The sequence below is a fragment of the Dipodomys merriami genome, unplaced genomic scaffold (assembly GCF_024711535.1).
Source record: "Dipodomys merriami isolate MVZ:Mamm:240054 unplaced genomic scaffold, mDipMer1.0.p SCAF_10, whole genome shotgun sequence".
Lineage (NCBI taxonomy): Eukaryota > Metazoa > Chordata > Mammalia > Rodentia > Heteromyidae > Dipodomys > Dipodomys merriami.
In genome coordinates this window covers 16,539,812-16,546,806 of record NW_027202271.1, presented here as the reverse complement: position 1 = coordinate 16,546,806, position 6,995 = coordinate 16,539,812, and positions in this window count along the sequence as shown.

The following is a 6,995-nucleotide window of genomic DNA, read 5'->3' as shown; positions in this document are numbered from 1 at the left end:
TATGGATAAAGTTGTGTGTCCATCTTCATCTCTCTTGGGGTGGGTCCAGTCAAGTTGGTCACTGCACATGACGAACTGTCCATTTTGAGGGGAAAGAAGTGCAGAGACCTGTCTGTGTCTTCAGTCCAGTACAGCTAGAACATCTTACCAGGCTCCAGACAGATTCAAACAACCTTGATCCGAGTTCCTGGGGCCTCCTGACATGTGCAGGCTGCACATAGGCCATTTCAGTGGCACACACAGGGGGATTTCCCGGCCGGTGACAGGGTTTTTCTCCCCAGCATTCTGCCCAGCCTTGGGGTTGGCAAAGCCCAGCATGTATTTGGATAGGTACAGGCCTAATCCTGTCCAATCAAACTCAACATCAATAAATAAGGATCAAAGGCCTTCTGCAAGCCCTGCCCTGTGCCCACCCCCCACTGCAGGAACCCAAAGTGAGGATCTGAGATTGGAGAGCTCTCACAGATGGATGGGTGACAGGTTGGAGAAGGGAAACCTGATAGGGCTGGGTTTGGCATAGCTACCTAGCACTATGAGATCTGGGGCCTACAGAGCCTCCTCGGGGGCTATGGATAGAGCATGCAGCCCTCCCACCTGCCTCAGAGGTATCTGGGGATCTGATGAGAGAGCTGTGGTCATCCTTATCAGGAATGCCACATCTCTGGCTACTGGCATTCTGCCCAGCTCAACCAGTATGCAGATGATGTCATTACTCTTAGATGTTCAGGATTGCAGACAATTTACTAGTCATGTGGTTCAAGCACCGGAGATAGCTCCAGGCTGGATTACTAAGGGCACAGCACAACCAAGCCCCACTGAAGTTCACAGCCTCCCATTTGTCCCTTCTCCTGGGGATCCTGACCTCTGTCCTCAAAATGCAGGACAGAAGGCCTGATAAGCCACATGCCCACCCCAGAGAGCTGCAACATAGAGAAATTTGTTACCTTTCTTTTCTATTTTATTAACTTCTGAGTATCTGATTTTCTGAAGCATATGTTCATAGTTAAAACACTTTGTTCTGCATTTGTTATTCCTTCCTTCTACTTTCCTTGAGTCTTTGAATTAAATAGTTTTCCAACTTTACTATTGTTTTTCGCTGTACAGGTACTGACTCCTAGGGCTATGCCCAGGCTAGGTAACTGCTGTGCCACTTGAACCACAAGCCCAGTCCTTTAGTTTTTGGATTTTGCTTCTGAAAATAGTCTTGATACCTGGGATGGCCTTTTGATCCTCTTATCGCTACCTCCTGAGAATCTGGCTTTGCAGGCATGAGCCACAACACTCACTCATTTCTCAATTCTTGAGTTGAATGCTTCCATTCTGCTCCTCTTTTCCAATGTAAATTTCTTTGGAGATCATATAAGTATCATTTTGACTGCTTTCTATCACTTGTAGCACTTTTATTATGTGGTTAAAATGATGCTATTATTTGACTCGTAGTTCTTTTAAATTACCATATTAACTGTACAAAGGGGATTACCATGACATTTCCATACATACATATAATCTACTTTGATCAAACTCACCCCCTCTATTACTTTTTTTATCCCTCTCCTCCTGCTTTTGACTCATAAGTTCTTGAGAAATTTGTAACCCACATGTGGGGCATCCCTTTGACAAGCATTTATTGAGCACATACTTGCACATACCATACTCAACCAACCTCTCACTTCAGAGTTCAGCTCCCTACTGAAGCAGGCCTTGCATGGGCTGGATATAAACCAATGCATCACAGGGACCAGGCCCAGCAGGTGCCCTGTGTGTGGTCAGTAGTTGCTAGGTGCTGGATAAATGAGTGAAAAGACGAAAGGGCGTAAGGTACAACCATCTTAGAGTATGTTCTGAGCCTCTGCTCTGTGCTGTTTCCTGAGATGGGGACAGTGGGGGGAAGGGCCCGATGAGGGGCAGTAAAGGGCAAAATGGGTCCTTACCTTCAAGGGGTGCTGGCCTAGTGCTACCCCAGCTCATGGTCCCTGTTGGTCCCAAATCCTTTAGTTGTGATTGGCTGATGCACCTATGGGAGTTCTAATCACCCTGGAGATGCTTCCAGACCACACAGGGAGGGTAAAGAGGCCAAGACCTATCTGTGTCCTTGAGCAGAATCTTCAATTGGGGCCTGGAACCCCATTGACCCAGGCAGATTCAACAGGGAAATCACAGAGATCTTGTTAACTTTACACCTACGCAGGATCCTCACAAGCAATCAGAAGCCAGCGCCAGTAGCTTAAACCTGTAATCCTAGCTATTCAGGAGACTAGAGTTCAAGCCTAATACTGTCACACAGACAAAACAAAAGTGAGGAAGGGAAATGAAAAAAAAAGCAGAAGAACTTCTGACCTGCTGAGACAGAGGGTTAGGCAGGACCAGGAGATACACAGAAGACTGCAAGCTAGTGGGAGCTAGCTGTCATGGGTCCAAGGAAGGCAATGTTTTAGAGTTTGCTAGAACCTAGGCTAGGAAAGGGTGGTTCCCAGAGCCCTTCCCAGGCTCGAATCTTCTCATGCTTGAAGTCCTAAGTGTTGCAGGCTAGGACATTTGGGAACACGAAGTCCTTAACTCTAGTCTCCCACCCTGTGAATTTATTGGGCTCCTCAGGAGGCAGCAGAAATAGCCACTGGGACTCATGGAAAACCCTGGCTCTGAGTGATCTCAGGCACCCTTTGTGGGGAGGCTTTTCAGAGATAATGCATGATCAAAATAATAATAATAATAATAATAATAATAATAATAAGAAGAAGAAGAAGAAGAAGAAGAAGAAGAAGAAGAAGAAGAAGAAGAAGAAGAAATAGAAGAAGAAGAAGAAGAAAGAATTTAACACCATGCCAGGCACAAAGTGAGTGCTGAATATAGATAACAGCAAACACACTCCTCATCCTCCTCAGTGGCATTGAAAGGAAAGGCACCAAGCACAGGTAGCCTCACTTTGGGAGTGGTTAAGCCCCACCCATCAGTCTCACCTTCTCCCTCCTCCCCTGCTGTAGCCCAAGCTTGGGAATCTGTGATAGACAGCTGAGGATTAAAGAAGGCAAGTATGTGGCCCAGCCTTTCTACTTCCTTTTCAGTACTGATTGACCGCCCAGACCCCATTCCACTGGGGAAAGCTCAGTGCTGCCCTACCAGCCTGCACCACAGCCACCACTGCCCTCTGCTGGCCACAGCAGGACCAGCAATTTCCATGGTGGGGAAGGAGGAGAAGTAGGAAGATGGAAAGCTGGTAGAAGCTGTTCTTAGTGCTGAACTCAGGTCTCTGATTCCTCTGATTCTCAAGCCTCAACCTTCAGAGACCCCCAGAGCTGAGCCTTGGTACTAAGTCCTCCCTCTCCTCCCCTTGCCCCTACCCTAGCCACCTTCCACTGAGGGGACACCACAGCCCACAGCCCTCACCCCATCCCCACTCTCATTGCTCCCCCCCCCCCCACTGCTTCCTTCTCATCGGTCAACTCTAAATCCACGGCAGGACCCACAGAAGCCTTTTCTGAACGTCTGTCTAATGGGAATCATACTTCCAGTAGCTTATCCCTATCAGGGTGCATGCTGTGTGACCCCAGTTCTCCTTTTCCTGGTGTGTGAGTGGACATGTAATCAGAGAAAGAGAAACCACACTAGGGCCTTATTGCACAGGCAATAAGACCAGTCTTCAGGCCAGGAGCCAGTCAGGACCCAGGGCCCTGGTTCTTGTATTTGAAGGCAGGGGCCAGGAGCTGGGGGAGACTCTTCTTCCACTGGGAACCTTTGGGCAATTGCTCTAGCCCCGTGGCCAAGTTCTCATGGTCTCCAGGAGGTTGGCACAGGTGCCCCAGACAGACATATGTGACGCTGCCAGTCCCTTGCCCCAGTCTCTGTTCAGAAACAATAGGTGCTGGACTTGGAGGTACAGTACCTGCCTAAGGAGCTCCAGGCCCAAACAAAACAAAACCAATAGGTGCCTTCCCTCATCTGCTGGCCTTCTTGTGTCCATGCACGTGTGTGTGTGTGTTTGTGTGTGTGTGTGCACATGTGTATGACAGTCCTGGGGCTTGAACTTAGGACCTAGGCACTGTCCCTGAGCATTTTTGCTCAAGGCTAGTGGAGCCATAGCTCCACTTCTTGCTTTTTGGTGGTTAATTGGAGATAAGAGTCTCATGGACTTTCCTCCCTGGGCTGGCTTTGAACCATGATCCTCACATCTCAGCCTCCTGAGTAGCTAGGATGACAGGTGATTGGTCTGCCATCTCACATTTTTATTTTTTTCAAGGAGAAACTTAGCCTTTCACATTCCCACTAGGGCATGTGGATTTGGTAGATGTCACCAGAGCCACTCAACTTCCATTCTATTAGCAAAATGGTGCTTGAACACTTATCCTCCCTCCCAGCCAGGCCCCACAGGAAATACCAGCACCACACAGCTGCACTGAAGTCAACACCCCCCCCCCCATGTGAAGTTCCGACCATGAAGAGTGGTGACCCTCCTGAACACACCCCAGACTCAAATGGTAAACACTCATTGATACCTGCAATGTACTGGGAAGGCAGCAGTGAACCAATGAAAGAGAAGACAGGAAAGAAAGGTAGTGGTGTAAAAGATGGAGCAGACCAGATGGCAAGAAGTTCTGGAAAGAAGCCAGCACGAGCCACTCAGCTACTTAGGCTGCTGCAATCTGAGGATCTCTGCTTGAAACCAGCCCAGGTAGGAAAGTCTCTGAGACTTGTATCACCAACCAATCACCCAAAAGCCTGAAGTGGAGCTGTGGCTCAAGTGGTAGAGTGCCAACCTTGAGTGTAAAAGCTAAAGAGGCAGCACCCAGACCCAGAGTTCAAGCCCCAGGAGTAGCACAAACAAAGTACTAGGGGAAAAAGGAATGGGGTAGAGGAGTCATCTCATAGGAAGATCAGGGGACAGGTCAGCAAACACCAGCAACAGGGAAAGAGCCAGCCTAGCAGAGAAGCCAAGGCTCAGACCCAGGCAGGTCACCTCACAGGGCTGAGGCCTCTAAGGAGGGAAGAGGGAAAGAGGAAAGAAAGCAGTCAGGGCAGCAACGGCTCCCCAGGGACTGCATCTCTGGATGCACCTGGCCTCCTAGGGAATTTATGGGCTTCACCTATTGAATGGGATGAATGTTTGGGGGCAGTGGGGCGGGGGGCTGGATCCACTATGTTAGGAAGGGGCAGTGAGCCAGAGTAGCTATGTGGTTCTACTGCATATAGAACTGTGAAGAAGCCAGAGCAGAGCAGCAGCATCTGGAATGTTCTCTGCCTTCATTGGATTACTAATAATGTAATGAAAGGGCCTTCTTGGCCCGTGTCTCTTTTATCCTGTAATTCCCATCCCAGAATCAAGGGAAGGTGTAGTTTTCAAAGTACTAAGCTTTATAGGACACCGCCACATGTGCATTAGAATGGTATCTCCCTGAGACAGGATTGTAGGTGCTCATTACACATCTGTGGAGGAAACACACAGATGCACCAGTGAAAGGCTCAGCTGTCCACAACCTACAGGGTGACCTTGTATGTTAAGGACTAAGTAGGATACCTGGTAGATGTCACCACATTTCCAGAGAGGTCGAGTGACTTGTTTAGGGTCACCTGGAGTCAGACTCAAGTCCTTGGCTTCACACCCATCCTCCTCACTCACAGACAGTTCACTCTGCCTCACTAGAAGGATGTGCTGGCCAGTGGGTCACTCTGGCCTCCACAGGGCTCACCAGGGCCTCATTCCACCAACTCACAGCCCTCTAAGAGGGAGAGGGGATGCTTCTCCAAGGAAGGTGGGGAGCCAGGCATATCAATCCCTGTCTCTCTGTCTCTCTCCCTTCCCTCCCCCTTCTCCCTCTCCTCCTCCCTCCCTGCCCCCTTTCTCTGTAGGTATCTACCAGTTTCAGCCCCGCCCACCTCTCAGTAGCTCCCCATCATCTGCAGGTCAAGAGCGCCCCCTGCTGTCCCCTTCTCCATCTACACCTGCATTTTATAATAGCCTGTGGCCTGGGCTCTCTCTGGACAGTCCCAGGCAGAATCTTAGGCTTCAAAACTTTGGCGCTATAACCTGTCAAGTCCTGGGAAGTTCCTAGGGCTAGACCCAGGAAGACCTCAGCCTTTCAGTCTAATTCTTATGAACACATGGGAGGCTTAGCATTCCCACCTAGGACACCCTCCTTTGAGGACTGATTGGCATATAGATATGCTGGCATAGCACAGATTTGTCCTCCCAGCCTCCTCTCCCCCATATGGGCTCTCTGAGTAGTTCCTACTAGAGACTGAATCTTGAAAGATGCAGGTAGAGGGGGGTCAGGATTTGGGGCTCCCTTGTCCAGTCCCGGTGGGGAGCTGAAGAAATCCACATCTGCTTTATCCCTAGTCTTAACCCCCTTCCTCTCATATCTCCTCTTTTTGCACCAGTCCTGGGGCTTGAACTCAGGGCTTGGGCATTGTCCCTGAGCCTTTTTGCTCAGGACTCTTTTCCATTTGAGCCACAGCTCCACTTTTGGCTTTTTCTTGGTGCTTAATTCACAGACCTTCCTGCCTAGGCTGGCTTTGAACCTGAACCAAGATCCTCAGATATCAGCCTTGTGAGTAGCAAGGATTACAGATATGAGCCACTATAACCCAGCTCCATCACCCATTTTTTGCTTAAGTACTGTTCCTACCAAGTGCTCTTCTTTCAGGCTCTCAGAAATCTCTGTGCAGTACCCAAGGTTGTCATACAACCACATGATACTGGCCCTGACATACAGGTTCCACATACATCCTGGGAAAAGGAGAGGGTGGGTGAGCCAAGAGGGAGCTCAGCCTATGGATCGGACCACATGACACGGGGGCGTGGCTGTGTGGCTCTGGCACTTACATGCATGCACCCTGTGCATACATCTGCCCAGATGTGTTCTTGCATGGATGCATGTGTATACACACACATTCATGTGTGGGTCACATAAGTGCCTGCACGTCTGTGGGCATGTCTGTGCAGGTATCCTGAAGACACATGAAGCTATAGGTCCACTGTCACATACATCTCTTGGTCAGTG